Genomic DNA, 16,704 nt, shown 5'->3' with positions numbered 1-16,704 from the left:
TTCATACAATAAGTTCCACTCTTGCCTTTCCGGACATCCTGACCCTCTCATTGGTCAGCTTCCATCTTGATTCACCACACATTTTATTAAAGTTATTAAACTATAAGTAGATAAGTGAGAATGAGATGAATGCCATTATCAGATAGGTTAAAAACAAATCTGACATTTATAGCTTTTCAATGATATACTAGAACTAAGTAAATAAACATAACAGTTTAAATAAAGTTTACATATTATAACGTTCAGTAAAAAGCTTTATAACTTCTAACTTTGGACATAATTACTTGGGTAAAAGTTTATAAAACCTTTCTATGGCGATAACCCACCTCTGAGGTTCTAGTTGTTCTAGTAAGGGGAAACTGAGTGAGACGAATGAGGGCCATTATTTGAGGTGAACAAAGGTTATCATAGGGCAGATTAATTTCCCTGTCGACTTGGTAGGGATAGACAAGGGCTTTGTCACAGGCAACTCTCGCTGTAGTCCCAAAATGGCGGTTTATTGACGTTTTTCAACAGTTTTTTTGAAGCCACAGAAGTGCTAACATGCTTTCAGCAGCAATCCACTTCCTTGTACAGGATCTGGATGCGCTACCTTGGATTATTTTATAGACAAACGACTCACCTTGGGACCCACACACTGGACATAAAAGACAAGCAATGACAAAACGTGCAAAACTGCTTTACGGTCTACTAGGACGACGCTCCAAATTACCCATAGAACTCAAACGCTTAATATACAACACTCTTCTCAAACTTATGTAGACTTACAGACTAGAGCTGTGGGGTTCAGCCAAACCTAGAAACATACGGACTGTACAGACATTTCATTGAAAACTATTTCTTCAGAGAGTTGACGCTCATTTCTACGGTGACTAACCTCGCTCTTCACAACGACCTCAATAGCCCCATTCGTCAAGACAAACCAACTCGCCAAGACAAAATATCACAAGTTCCCATACTGCCCTCTCTAATTGCTCTAATCCTTTCGTATTGTCTCTCGCCTTTAATATTATTCCTAACAATCCACCACGCCAAGTGAATCGCCAGTGACCTCCGAGTCTTCCTTGAGTTCTGAAGAATACAATCGTCGATTACTTGTTCAGAGTGCTACCACTGGGCAGTTTTTCACCTCCAGTTCTTCTCGCACTTTTTGTATCTTCACCACTCTTGATTACTTTTATACAGGTATTAATTAAAATAAATTTTAAACCAAGTTACAATTTTAATTTAAAAAAAAAGAAGAGAAAAAACACCAACTACTTTAACCTTAAAATGAACTTGTAAATTTTAAATTGCAAGACTTGATGCTTCTACTGCAGTTAACCAAACCAATACTAAATATTTCTATAGATTTGAAAATAAAAGTCATGGTTAGGTGAAACAGAATTTTCTTTAGAAAACGACAGCAGTTTTCCTATTCAGACATGTTCTTCATACTAGAAGGAGAACAGCTTTACAAAACGTACAACGAAAATAGAAGCAAACATTTATTTATGTATTTATTTATTTTTTGGTATTGTTTTCACATTAACCACAAATGGTTTTCGTGGACAGGATAAAAACAAACAAAATATTGGTTTTTACAGCTACTATTGGGTTTCTAATATCTCAGTTTACTAATATATTAGTGAAAAAGTGAAAGTCTTCCTCAGCGTTCATTTGTTTCAGAAGCTACAATAATAAATTTATCAAAATTTGATTTAAATTATTTTATCCGCTCTTTAAATAAAACTTCTGCCATAAAGCTGTATTCAAATTTTATTAACCTAAAATTATTCGTTGTGAGATAGCAAATTACATTATTGCCAATTTTGGCACGTAAAAAGTTCTAAAATTAAGTAAATTAAGGTACAGATTGAGACGCTTTGACCATCAGGCAACGATGTACAGCGGGGTAATGCACAAATTACATAACTCAATTTTAAGGTATAATTCTTTTATATAAGTAGTTATACGGATAAGTTAAAACCCTGCGAGGCACTAGATATCCACCAATTATTATTAAAGAAATTTACTTTAAAAAAAAAAAATATTAAAAATTAAGTTGGATCATTTCAAAAGTAGGAGATCCACCCATTCTTTTCCAAAAATCTGGAGAAGTAATAAATAAAAAGTTTCGAACTTGAATCTCGCTAAATACAATAGTTATTTATTTAACAAGTGTGGAAAGTAGTACTTTTCCTCACGCGAGGCAGGGTTCGCACGCACGAGCGAGCGAAGCGAGGCGAGTGCAAGTGCAAATTGCCGAGTGTGAGGAAAATACTTGACACTCGAGTTAAATATTATATTTTTTCTGCAACCATTAGATTTATTAACTAAAAAAATTAAAAATTTCATTTTTACAGTCTACAAAAAGTAATTTATTTATTATAAACATTTATTGTTATATTACAATTATTTACTTACGTATTTACATTACTTATTACATTTTCTGCTGTTTCTTTTATTGATGGAGGAGTGTTTTCTAAACAGGAATCACTAGAATCCATTTTAAATTTCTATAAGGTAACACTATAACCCTTTTAACTGTTATAATTAAAAATATCTAATTATTTATTAAAGTATTATTTTTATTTCTATATTCCTTTCAATTTTTATTTTATTTTTTAATATTCGTTTTTTAATTATTTAGTTACGTTAAATAAGCTTATTAAAGTTTTACAGAAAATATTTATGTAAATAACAAAACTTCTTATATCAAGGAAGCACAATAAAGTTTTTCCACTCACTAGTGAGGAAAGTGACACTAATGGGAATATTTCCCCACTAGTGTGGGAAGTTGGACATTACACAGCTGATTTTAATTGAGTAATGAGAACTTCCCCACATGGTTGCAGAAAAAGTTTTATATTAAACCTCTAATGGCAAAAAGGATGGTTTCTGTTAGGGGTTCCATGAAATGGAGTACAAAATAACCACAATAAACTAAGGCAGGAAAGCTTAAGTAAACAAAATTTCCGTTTTTGTAGTCCTTCATTAGAGGACAGGAAATGAGTTTCAAAATTCAGAAACGGAAAACAGCATTTACAGATTTACAGATTTTTTTTTTATTTACTTCGACAAATGAAACTTGCGAGCACTTTTGATTCATATCCGAAATCAATCGTATGATTGTTTAATGAAAAATTGTTGTTTTAAACGGTATAGTTTAAATAAGTAATGTAAGTATAGTTTAACTCTTTGAGGCAGACGATTTTAAAGAAAATAAAAGCACTAGCTGCGCAGAATTTCTTTTATTATAAAAATATGGAAATAAACATTCATTTCCATTATTTTACACATGTAATCATCCCCTCTCAAATAATCATCACTCTCGAAATACGAGAAAAAGAAAAGAAAAAAATTAATACCATTCCAATAGTCCTTTTTTAGTGTGGGACACTGGTATTGTATAATACCACTATGCAACTAATGCTTTATATGATGTTCATTCAAACACAACTTTTGACCAAAACAAAGCGGAACTTTGCAGACAGTACAGCCCTGTCCTTCAGCGCACTGTTCCTTGAAATGTTTAAGTTCCATGTTTTGACCCAATTTTTTATAAACAATATATGAATTGACAACAGCTGCATCCAAATAATAAAACAGTATGCGGTGCCACCATTTTTTACTATCGGTCAAGTTTATAATAAATATAAAAATTATTTCACTAATTTACGCATTTACCATTGGTTCATAGCACTGCCAACTGAATGAAAAACTTTAAATAACATATTAAGCTATATGTATGAATAACTTCAACATTTCGAGGTGGATTAAAATATATCCCACCTTGCAGCAAAAGCTAAGCAAAAGGTGGGACAGTTTTTAACCCACCTAGCCGCTAAGAGTTAAGGTAATTAACAAGATAGTTATAATGTACGTTTAGGGGGAAAAACTATTAAAAAATAAAAAAATAAACTTACGTGAAAACCAAACTATTACAGGATGCCAAGAAGTAAGATGTATCCTAGCCGATGGTCGTACGATAACTGACCAACCAATGCTCTAAAAATCCTACACCAAGTCCACAGGTAAAACTGATGGGTAAGAAAGGAAAGTGCTCTTTCTACCTGTTGGATAGTGGCGTGAGAATGGTTAACTTGTGGAATGACCGTGCCCGGACAATACCATTCAGGATTAGCAGGAGGAACACTTGATCCAAGGCTGTTTTGGACAGGCCACATTGTCTGAAGTCACGGAGTCACCTGTGTGACCCACTCCAATATAATACCACCTTCTCCCTATACTTAGTGACTAGGACAATTATTTTTTACAACTCTATGAATGGTGAAATTATATGTACAAGGTAAAGGCTTCTTTATTCTCTTTCCTTTTTTTCTGGATACTCTTTTAAGAGGGTGCTCAAGAGACATACCTTGTTGAGTGCTTCACTCATTACTGAGTATTCAACTCAAGAGTAACACTCAATTTTTATAACAGCTGTAATTACTCTAGAAGATTACAAATTTACTGATGAAGTGTTGTGATTATAATAAAATGAAATATTTGATATATTATTCTTCAAAACACCATACTTATACGACTAAATAGATTTCTGTATTGTAAAGCTGTAATAATAATTACTGTTTAAATTATTCCTTAAAACATCAATATGGTTTTCGCAGCTGTATTTTACGTTCGAGCTAGCTCTCCTCCAAATCAATCAATTTAGATTAATTAAAATTATAAGTTAGATATTTTGTGGAAAATATCGCGGCCTTAGTGCGGCGAACTTCTGTTGTGAGAAGAGGTTCTATTTTCATATTTGAAGTTTTCTAAAACTGCTTAGCAATTGGAAAAACCGATTAAATTTTCGGTTAAAAATAAAAAACTGAACTGTTATTCAAGAAGCAAGTTTGACATCAAAGAATCCTGAGATTTTATTTTTTTTAAAAAAAGGGTTTACGGCAAACTGCTACCAATGAAAATGATGGATTGATTTTAAATTTTCACCAAAAAAGATCCGATTGGCGCGGACTCCTGAATAATTAAAAATGGTTTTTCACAAATTGTCCCTCACCCCTCTCTCCTATTCCCTCTAGCCTTCATATGCGCATTGTGTACGTGAGATTTGACCAAATCAAACAATCAAATGGACTAATTTAAAAAAGTCAATTTTTCACTTTTTCGAAATTTTCCCCAAATCTGATAAAACAATTTACTGTAAACTCCTTTTAAGACTCTTTTGCTTGCCATGTTTATCTGTGATATATTTTTTGTTATACTTAATAATAATAAAATGCGGCGCTAATGATGGCGGCAGTCGATGCGCCCGAAAGGAAAAAAAAATAGATGACTAAAATGAACTTCTTGTACTTCATGAATTCGTAAAAAACAAGAACTTTTTTTAAAAATAATATTCAAAATTATTCTTCTAAATCATCTTTTTTGATTTTACTTTTATTTTTAAAAATCACCACAAAAACTCACGCAAATCAAAATATAATTAATGTCATTCACATTAATGTAATTTGTCTACTTTTGAGCAAAGGCCTTTAAAACAAAATTTCAATGCTGAATCCGTCTTTCAGCAGGATAAGAGTGAATACAATAAACTTGTTAAAAAAAGCAAAACAAATGGCTACTTGTAATAATAAAATTCATGCCTAAATAATAATTTAGGACTTTAGTTATTGATTTCTTGCAGAAAGGCAAAAAAAATGTAGTAATTAACGTGTAAAGTATTTGATTTTAGTTGTTGACTTCTTGCAGACAGGCAAAAAAAATGTAGTAATTAACGTGTAAAGTATTTGATTTTAGTTGTTGACTTCTTGCAGACAAGCAAAAAAAATGTAGTAATTAACGTGTAAAGTAGTTGATTTTTAGTTGTTGACTTCTTGCAGACAGGCAAAAAAAATGTAGTAATTAACGTGTAAAGTATTTGATTTTAGTTGTTGACTTCTTGCAGACAAGCAAAAAAAATGTAGTAATTAACGTGTAAAGTATTTGATTTTAGTTGTTGACTTCTTGCAGACAAGCAAAAAAAATGTAGTAATTAACGTGTAAAGTATTTGATTTTAGTTGTTGACTTCTTGCAGACAGGCAAAAAAAATGTAGTAATTAACGTGTAAAGTATTTGATTTTAGTTGTTGACTTCTTGCAGACAGGCAAAAAAAATGTAGTAATTAACGTGTAAAGTATTTGATTTTAGTTGTTGACTTCTTGCAGACAAGCAAAAAAAATGTAGTAATTAACGTGTAAAGTATTTGATTTTAGTTGTTGACTTCTTGCAGACAGGCAAAAAAAATGTAGTAATTAACGTGTAAAGTAGTTGATTTTTAGTTGTTGACCACTTGCACACAGACAAAAAAATGTAGTAATTAACGTGTAAAGTAGTTGATTTTTAGTTGTTGACCTCTTGCACACAGACAAAAAATGTAGTAATTAACGTGTAAAGTAGTTGACTAATCAAAGATTACTTAGCAGCCAATGCGTCCGAAAAAAAAATAGATATTAATAAAAATTGAAAATTAATAAAGGCAGTAATTGCCCATCTGAAAATGTGCACACCTTTATCTATTTTAAATTGCTTAGGTATAATATTGAGGGTAAATTAATTTAAAAATGAATAACATTATTACATCATTCATAATTGGTAACTATGTACATTAAATAATTATAAATAAACTATGTACATATTATAATATTGGGATATTTAATATGTAGGTATATTATAAATATTTAAGATTACCTCATAAGAAGTGTAATAAAAGAAGACGAAATAATTATTTTTAACGCTTAATGACGTGATTAATTGCGGTACCATTGATATTATATCAGAAATATACCTTATTTATTCTTATATCATTACAATTACTGAGTGGTTTTTTTTGGCTTATATGTGCAACAAAGAAAATGAAGAATTTTGGCCTCATTAAAGGTCAACCGAAACTTCACAAATATAATGGCCATATAGAATGGAATCGTAAGACAAATTATTATTGCCAAATTTAACTTTTTACCTTTCACACTTGTGAACTAATACTTCCAAAATCGTGAGAAGGGGAATAGTAAAGGTGTCACTGTTAACAAAATGAGTTACAAAAAACGCCCCTCTCTATCAGAATGTTGTTTCCTGTTACATTCTGGTCTGACTATTTAGAACATTTTACGGTAAATTATCTATACACATACAACACCTGAAGGCCCAAGAAGTATCAAGGCGCAGCAGGTAAAGGAGGAAGTCATAGAAGGTCCAAGAAGAGAGGCGGTCACACTGGGTGTCCGGATGGGCTTTTCTTTTTCTTCTTTTTGTACACCAAACACAAACCATTCATGACTTTCCCCAAAAACCCTACGTGACACTAACCTTAAACTAATACAATAGCTCATTGACGGCCAAAAATACTACCAATGTTCATTCAAGTTTTTCTTTTCAGTAAAATTTCGAGAGTTATAGTAAAAAAAAATTGTAGAGTAGAAATCGATTACTGCATAATCATAAAGATAGAGAATCTAGTCTAACATTAATAATAAATTTTTAACAATATGTTGTAGTTTGCAAAGACATTACGGTGAAATTTTACCCGTACAGGGCAAGCTTAAAAGTTTGTGTATACACGTCAAACCAAATCTTTATTATAGTGCGTTCGACGTGTATACTCGTTGTGAAAAATATAAAATTGCCATTAACTATAAAAACTCGAAATTTTAATAAAATACAATAAGAATATTATTTGGTGAGATGTTTCCTTTATCTTACCAATAGAACTGCCAAGAATTTTATACGGAGGGAGGTGGTGGAAGTCAGCCAAATGATTATTGGTTGGTACATGTTTGGTCTCTGCATTAGAGATTCGGAAATCAGGCACACAAATAGAAGCTCTCAACCCTTGTGCAATGCCGTTATTACCCTAGATAGAGATTCAGACATCTGAACGAGCATGATTTCATTTTGCACAGAATTCAAAGCTCTTTTCTTCCTTGTAAAAGCTCTTGCGTCCCTAATTTTAACAAGGCAATGCATAATTTGAAGCGGTGCAAGATTTTAAAAGAGCACAGAGAATGCTCTGTAATCTTAAGCCCCAGAAATTGCAGAAAAAGTCGCTTGCAGTGACTATTAGGACGTTGTAAACTTTTAGTTGTTTTGCCCTGCGTTCGACATGTATTTACGTCATTGTCTGATTTTAATCCCGCACACTGTAGGAGGGTTTTTTAAAATTAAATTCCACGCTTAACTGGTTAATTGTGTCAAAAATGTTTAATCTCAAAAAAAGTGAAAAATCCATGGACTATTTTCTTTAAGCTCGGAATTTTAATAACAACTATTCCAAACTGGAATTCGCCATATCAGTAACCAAGATATAGGACGGTAAATTATATCAAAAATTATAGTTATGAGGGAAAAATCTAAAAGTCCCTCATAGAATTTTCTAATGGAAATGCTACTGATTAACGAGGATAAACGAGGTGTGGCTATTAAATAACGAGACTATTGCTATAAAACATTTTATTTTAAATTTATACATATTTAGTTATTATCACCTTCAATATACACCCCTCCCCTATCCCTACAACGCTCCATGCGAATTTACCATTGTTCGAAACAGTGCTGGAAGTCTTTTTCTGTGAGCTCTTGCATTACGCGTGCCGCTTTTTCTTTCACAGCTTCAACGGACTGAAATCGTGTTTCTTTTTAATGCAGATTTGACTTTGGGGGAACAGATAAAAGTCACTTGGGGGCCCTAGTCAGGCGAATAAGGCAGATAGCCTAAAACCATGGGATGTTGTACTTGGCTAGAAACGTCTTCGACAGAAAATGCAGTGTGAGCCAGCGCCAGTTGTCTTGATGCAGAACCCCGTGACTTGTTCTTCCACAAATCGGGTCGTTTTTTCCCTTACTCTTTCACGGAGTTGAGCAAGCACCTCCACGGTAGTAATTTTGATTAATTACAATCGATATTTTCATCCGTTTTGGACATGGAAGGGCAACCCGGGCAGTCATCATCTCCGACGTCTTCTCGGCCATCTTGGAAACGCTAGAACCACTCAAAAACTTGCTCACGTGATAAACATTCATCACCATAAACTTCTTTTAATAAAAGATAAGTTTCAGTAGCAGTTTTATACCCAGTTTCATGTGAAATTTCACGACAATTCGTTGCTCTACTACATGAAGTAGTATAATGTTTTCGGCCAAACGAAACTAACACCTCTTACACAAACGACGGTTCCGGTCAGACAGATTTCCTCTACAAACAAGTGAGACGCTGCAATCGAAAGAGAAGGCTTAACGCTGTACAGCTGTCGGATAGTTAGGATTTGGCGCATGCATAGTTCTTCTGTAGCAGCATCAGTCTCGTTATTTAATAGCCAAACCTCGTATATTCTTTTTTATAATTAGTTCAAGTTTAAATAAAATCTTAGGAGTTACTTTCGAGATAATCTAAAAATATTGAAGTGGAACTTCTAGGCAGGCGATATTTTTCAAAGTTAGAAACTTAATTCCACATTTGATTCTTAATAAGAATATATAAGTGGTAAAGCAGCACAAGGAAAATCTATACCCTTATCTCCCACAAGTGGCCTTATCAGCTTTTCTTAGAATAATGTGTTTGAATCGAAGTGTAGGCCTACGTATTGCATGATTGATAAACCAAGATTATTGAAAACCGCACGAGTCGTCGCTTTCAAGGAAAACTAAAAAAACTATTCAGCAAAGATGTACTTTCAGCAGGTATACCGGAAAAACTGATCTGAAAATTCACATTACTCTCTCTTGGAGCAATTTTCTTGTACTTTGATTTTTGCGGGAAAAAAGAATGATCACTACAAAAGAAAGAAGTAAAACGAACTAGTAAGGTTTATTAAAGATTAATAGTAAAACATATGCTATTGTAAGATAAAACAATGAAATAAAGTAGCTTACTATTGCTGAAGAATTTGTGAAAAATGGTTCCGGTTCAAATTTAGGATCATTCAAAAACAAGAAATAACAAGATATTGTCCAAAACAAAAGACAAGTAAATACGAGGGTCGTTTGAAAAGTCAGTGCAAAGTCAGAGAGATAGCACCACTGGCGCGTATCGAGGTTATGTTTAGTTAGTAGCATCTCTTGGAAGAACACATACCAAGTTTCAGCCAGATCGGTCTATTACTTTGTGAGCATTCGCTTGAATCGAGGAAGTCGAGTGATTTTCAAAAAATGAACGAAAAAGAATTTCGTGTGTTGATTAAACACTACTTTATGAAAGGCAAAACGCCTCAGGAGACTAAAGAGAAGCTTGATAAACATTATGGTGACTCTGCACCTTCGATTAGAACAGTTTATACAGTGGTTTCAAAATTTTCGGAGTGGCCATATGGGCACAAGTGACGCTGAACGTTCTGGGCGCCCTGTTGAGGTTACTACTCCAGAAATCATTGATAAAATCCATGATATGGTGATGGATGACAGAAGAGTGAAGGTGCGTGAGATTGCTAGTGCTGTGGGCATCTCGAATGAACGGGTACATAATATTTTGCATCAACATTTGGACATGACAAAGCTATCCGCAAGATTGGTGCCGCGATTGCTCACGCTTGACCAAAAACGAAATCGTGTGAAGTGTTGCAAGGACGGTTTGCAGCTATTCCAGAAGAATCCGCAGGACTTTAAGCGTCGTTTCGTCACTGTGGATGAAACATGGATACATCACTACACTCCTGAAGACCAAAGAACAATCTAAACAATGGGTTACCAAGGGGGAATCTGCGCCAAAAAAGGCGAAGACCGTTCCTTCGGCCGGAAAGATTATGGCGACTGTCTTTTGGGATTCGCAAGGAATTATCCTCATCGACTATCTGGAAAAGGGTAAAACTATTACAGGTGCATATTATTCATCGTTATTGGACCGTTTGAAAACCGAGCTGCAAGAAAAACGCCCACGATTGGACCACAAAAAAGTCCTTTTCCATCACGACTACGCACCAGCTCACACCTCAGCAGTTGTGGTCGCAAAATTAATGGAAATAGGGTTCCAACTCGTTTCACATCCCCCCTATTCTCCAGACTTGGCTCCCTCGGACTACTATTTGTTCCCCAATATGAAGAAATGGCTGGCGGGAAAAAGATTTTATTCAAACGAGGAGGTGATTGCAGAAACGAATGGCTATTTTTCAGACTTGGACAAATCCTATTATTCGGAAGGGATCAACAAACTAGAGCAGCGTTGGACGAAGTGTATAAGCCTTAAAGGAGACTATGTTAAATAATAAAAAAGGTTTACCCCAAAAAATTAAGTAGTTTTTATTTTTGCACGGACTTTTCAAACGACCTTCGTAATAGTTTTTTGGTTGATTGATCTTATTCTCAAGAAAAGATATTTCTCTTGGATGGAAAAACTATCAAACCAGCATCCTTCTAACTAAGTAGAGGCTAACTTACTTAACGTTATTTCATATCCGGTACAGTAAACAAAAAAAGGATGTAAAAGTAGTAAAATACCGGATATGGAATTAATTGCAAATTTAATTTCTTCACAGGAGTGAAGTTCAGTTTTACTTTGAAATCAAATTAATAATATTTGTTTTTGATTTGTTCATGAATTGTGGCCAAGCGATATTTTCTTAAACGGGCTGAGGAGATGTTACGAACAACCTATTTCTTCGCTGTACATTTCCTTTACAGGTAACCTTGTGATGAGTACAAACGTTTAATACATCTACGTTCCGAAATATTATTAGTATTGAATTGATGGTATTCAATGATATTGGTTTTTTTCGACCGTTGTTGATAGATGATTTTTGGTGAATATCGAGGTGCGGTCTTAAATAAAAGCAACTTTTTTGCTTTATACCAACGTTTCGGTAATTTTTACTACCTTCTTCAGGGTATTATAAAAAAAAGTTTGTGAAGTTTAATGTAGAGCTATATTATCATAACTTCATAACTGTTGATTACAACAGATAGGGTAAAGTCGGGTGAGATGGCCAATCGGGAGTAATGGCCAACAGCCGAAATTTAACCGAAATGTCGTCCGACGGCGATGCGTGACCTATCAAGTGATGAACCTTCATGTCTGACTACAGTAAGTTCATTTTGGTCTGCGTCAAAGCGTTATTAATTAACTCAGAGAATAAAAACATTATCGTCTCAACAAGAAATTTTATGATAGTTGCATATTGCGTGCTGCAGTCGAAATTTAGTGTGGATTTCTACATATTATGAAAGTACAGTATACATTAATGAACCCTAACTTCTAAAACTGTCAAAAAGTACGCGTTGAGTTATGTTTATCATGTTGGCCATCTCTCTCTAGCATTCGGGACAGATGGCCAATTATTTTTACTTTTTTTCGGTTATAGTTTGGCTCAGTTTCCAATTCACTGCAGAAAAATGCCAACTCAGCATAATAGACGGAACACTAACCGTGGAAATTATACTGAAGAAAATTTGAGATCGTATTAACCCCTCACCCAAACTGTCGTCTCTGCAAGAAAACGAGCTAAGTCTGTTGTCACTTTATTAACTTCTCTCGAGCACATTGCTGTTGTGAAAAAAAGAGTTGAAAAGAAATCCAAACCAACAAGAAATACCATTCCCAAAGAGACAATTCTGAAAGAAAGGATTGTCCGAAAAAGAAAACGCTCACCTTCTCCAAGTTCCGATGAAGAGGACGAAACAGGAATCGAATTTGAAGAGGAAAGTGATGCCATTTTAGAAATCGATGAAACTGAATGGGGAAAGCTACAACAAGACCAGAAAAAAAAAGATTGGTTGGAATGCATAATATGCCGGAAGTGGTTCCACGAAAATTGCTCTTCTTTTGCATGCGCTCGCCAAAATTGTAGTAAAAGCGCATTTAAAAAGAAGAAGAATAAGTAAATATTAAGTAACCATTCATTTTTTCGGTAATTTTTACGTTTTACTAGTGCAATTTCATTTACAATATGTGGCCATCTCTCCCAAGTTACATTGGCCAACTCACCCAACCCAGTGGGGAAAGATGGCCAATTGCTACTTTTTGTTTGTAAGAATAAAAAAATGTTTCCCTTAGCATTTTTTCAGAAATGTTTTCCTTATCTTATGTTTGTGAGCGTATGAGGTTTCCAAAAATAATAATAAAGTGAGCCTAGCCCTTACCAAAAATTTGCAGGCATCCTCCAAATAAAATGGTGGCCATCTCACCCTATAGCTCTACATTAAACTTCACAAACTTTTTTATAATACCCTGAAGAAGGTAGTAAAAATTACCGAAACGTTGGTATAAAGCAAAAAAGTTGTTTTTATATAAGAGCGCACCTCGATATTCACCAAAAATCATTATTAGTATTGTAAAAATTAGTAATTTCTTTCTTTGAATCAAATTAAAATGAATCATAATAGTCCAAAATATAGCCCCAAATTGGGTTGGAAAATAACTGGTTATAGTCACAGTTTTATATTACTCAGCGTTACGTTTCCAGTTATCAAAACATAGTCATCCATCAATTTGGAGATATCTCTTGGATTTGAAGTAGCTGAATTGAACTCTGCGTACTGTTTAAAAACTATGAACAATGAACAATTTCAACATATACATTGTTATTATACGTGAAATTCTTAAAGCAATTACCCAGTAAAATCAAAAAGTACTCTTGCATTTAAAATCAACTTAATGAACAATTCGATTGCTCACACAAACACAGTTAAGTGTTCACAAACCAAAAAAAAAGTCATAACCGATGAGTGCTTTTAATCAATTGATTCAGTAGAATCGGGTAGTAAAGCCCGTAATGGTTACTAGATAGAGATATTAAGAATGGTTTCCGGTTTGGGTAGTCATGGAAGTTAGCTCCCAACAACCGTTTCCTTCCTTCAATGATAAATGGGACCTTGCTAGGATTCACCCAACTAGAGAGAGATATAGAGAGGACCACAGAAGATATTATTATCTTTCTGGAATGATAAATCTCTATTAGTTTATTGGCTCTTTATTGCCTAGAAATAAATTTGATTTTAGGTTGTTAATGCACAATATTTGTAAAAGATCTACAAATACAGTACAACTGGATTAACCGGGTTAACCTCCGGCTATACCCACCCCGGAAAACTGAAATCCCGGTTAAACCGAATACACAGTATTACATAGTACATTTGTACCTATGAATGTACATATGTATATAAGTATGTATGTATTGTACGGGTGTATACGTTTACGTTTAGTACCAGTTTTCTTAACGGATTCCATTGCGTAAAGTGAAATAAAAATTCGACCGAAAGGGCAAACGAAAGATGTGGTTTTTTTTGCGTTTATTGTGCTACAATCAGCGCATTAGCGCTATAAGTAACAATGATACAATAGAGCAGTAAATGATTAGGTAACGAGAAGTTACCCAGTGGTAACACTCCAAAACATTATATGGTTAGTCACTCTCTTCGCTCGAGAGGAGATCACGATGCCACTGTCTTTTAAGACGTCGGGTAGTCAGGAAGAGTTCTAGAAGAAGGATTTTGAGCTAGAGGATTTATATGAGATTGCAGGTTGAAGTGGAGTTTTTTGTATCGTGTTTTCAGCAACTTCGGTGATAAAAGGAATGTTAAGGTCAGTGTGTGTAGTCCAGGTTGGAGACATAAAATGGAGCGTTTACGATAGTTCGAAGTATTTTAGATTGTAGTGATTGAATCCTTTGGAGATTTAAGCGTTTGGTTGAACCCCACAGCTCTATTCCATACGCCAAGATGGGTTTCAAAATAGAAGTATAAATCACGACTTTTGTTGTCCAGAGAAAGTTTTGATCTATCGTCTAAGAGTCTTTTAAGTAGTCGATAACGTCTGTTCAGTTCTGTTCTTTTAAGTCTAGTGTGGGGAAGATGTTTTCTGTAGGACGAACTGATTAACACTGAAGACTAGCATGAGATTAGACTGCTCTGAGGGAAGATTAAAATAATGTCGGTAATTATCCATAAAAATATTGTATATAACCGTGAAGTTGAAAATCAATCATTTACGACACATAAATCTCATGGTATTTTGTAAGACCGTGGTAAATCCCAAAAAAACTTCAGTACTAATTGCACCATATTTTGGATTTTTACATACATACATACATAATGACCCTTCAAGAAAATCAGGTATCAAAAGAGTTGCTGGCACGCCTACAATTTATGTTACATCGGAAGACAAAAAATTTTTCCTGTCGCCACCGAAAATTAACTTTTGTTTCGGCGCCGATCCAGATGTTCTTATGATGACTCAACATGATCCAGGTTAATCCGAATCCCGGTTAACCGAGGTTGTACTGTATTGTTTGGAAGTTGTTACACTCCTTTTTAAGTAAGTTTGCTTTGACCTTGCCAAAAAAGTTAATCCTTTCAAGGTCTGTTATTACAAGAAATTTTACTTTTGTTAGAAACATAACCAATATTTCTTATAATGTATGAGGGATAGAGAACTACATCTTGAAATTCAACCAATTATTATTTTTTTTATAAATAATTTGAGGCTTATCAAAATCAATCATTAGAATCCATACATTCGCAGAGCATTGCTGGACATCATTACAGTCTTAACAGCTTTTAGCTGAAGAAAATCTAAGACATACAGCTGGAAGCGAACCCGGTATCCCTGCAATTGGGATCCAACGTTCTCAGCACTTAGCTAATCTCTTCCCGTAAATAAAGAATCAGTAGTCAGCTAAAGAAATTCACTTATTTTCGTTAAGTTGCTTATAATCGATAAAATCTAGAATTCAAAATTTTAGGAATGACTTAAAAAAAAAAAAACAAATCGAACTAAGGGATCATCTTACCCAAGCAGTTTACTCTGGGACGGACTGCCTAGAATACCGTAAGATATCCTGAAGCTCCAAATATTCCAAGCATTCGTAAAAATAAGCCATACATTCGTTTATTATTTTTTTTAAAGTATCACATTATTTTAGTATTATATTTATTGTTAGAAGTGTTTGCATATCCTTTACTAAGAGAACGGACAATGAACAAAACGAAAAATCCAAGAGCTAATACCAGCAGTATATTGATTATTTTTAATAAATTTTTAAATTATGAGATTGACGATTTCTTTAATCTATTACTTCATATTTTAGTTAATTTTTCGGTATTTTTTTAAAATAAATTTTTGGTTAAATGACTTTAGGATTCAAGTGGCTTTCAACAAGATATCCCAAATAACATATTTATCTGCAACTTAATAAAACGCTTTATCTTTTTTCATGAAACTATCCACTGCGATAAAGTTGTGCTTAATGAAAAAGTTATGGCTTAATAAAATGAAAATAAAACGCCCAAAAAAAAGGAAACTGATGAAGAAAACATCGTACGGCTTTTTCTCAAAAATTCTTGTTAAAGAATTGATGAACTATTTATTACGGGTTCTGGAATTGTTCTTCACAATGAAATACCGACTGTCTCGGACACTAACTGACGAATAATTTATCGTAAAACTGTTTGTTATAAATTGCTATCAACTTATATTTGATTACCTGATCAGATACTTTAATCCAAATCCAAATAACTACTTCTATTTCACAGTAAAAATAAAATTAAACTAAATGTTATAAACGAAAATTTCTAAATTTAAAATATATATTTTTTGAAGAGGACCTATATTATTTAGTTTATTACATATAACATGTAGTTTGAAGTGCTTTGATACTTGATCCAAGTACCATCAAGTCAAGTGCCACTAAATACCATGTTAATTTCGAGTACCTATACTTAGTAATAATGTTGCAGATATTGTTTTGAGTTTTAATTTTGTAAATATAAAGTTTTATTCTCGATTTCTCTTTATTTGA

General features: G+C 33.7%; 1 protein-coding gene across 3 annotated transcripts in view; it reads right to left on the bottom strand.

Annotated features, from left to right (window-relative positions):
• The window catches only part of LOC141452414 (uncharacterized), a 49,317-nt gene that overhangs the window by 21,039 nt on the left and 11,574 nt on the right, over window positions 1-16,704 (bottom strand). The window lies entirely within an intron of this gene.

Source organism: Rhodnius prolixus, unplaced genomic scaffold (assembly GCF_049639745.1).
Source record: "Rhodnius prolixus isolate KJV_2025 unplaced genomic scaffold, Rpr scaffold_3, whole genome shotgun sequence".
NCBI lineage: Eukaryota > Metazoa > Arthropoda > Insecta > Hemiptera > Reduviidae > Rhodnius > Rhodnius prolixus.
This window is presented reverse-complemented; position numbering and strand designations above follow the sequence as displayed.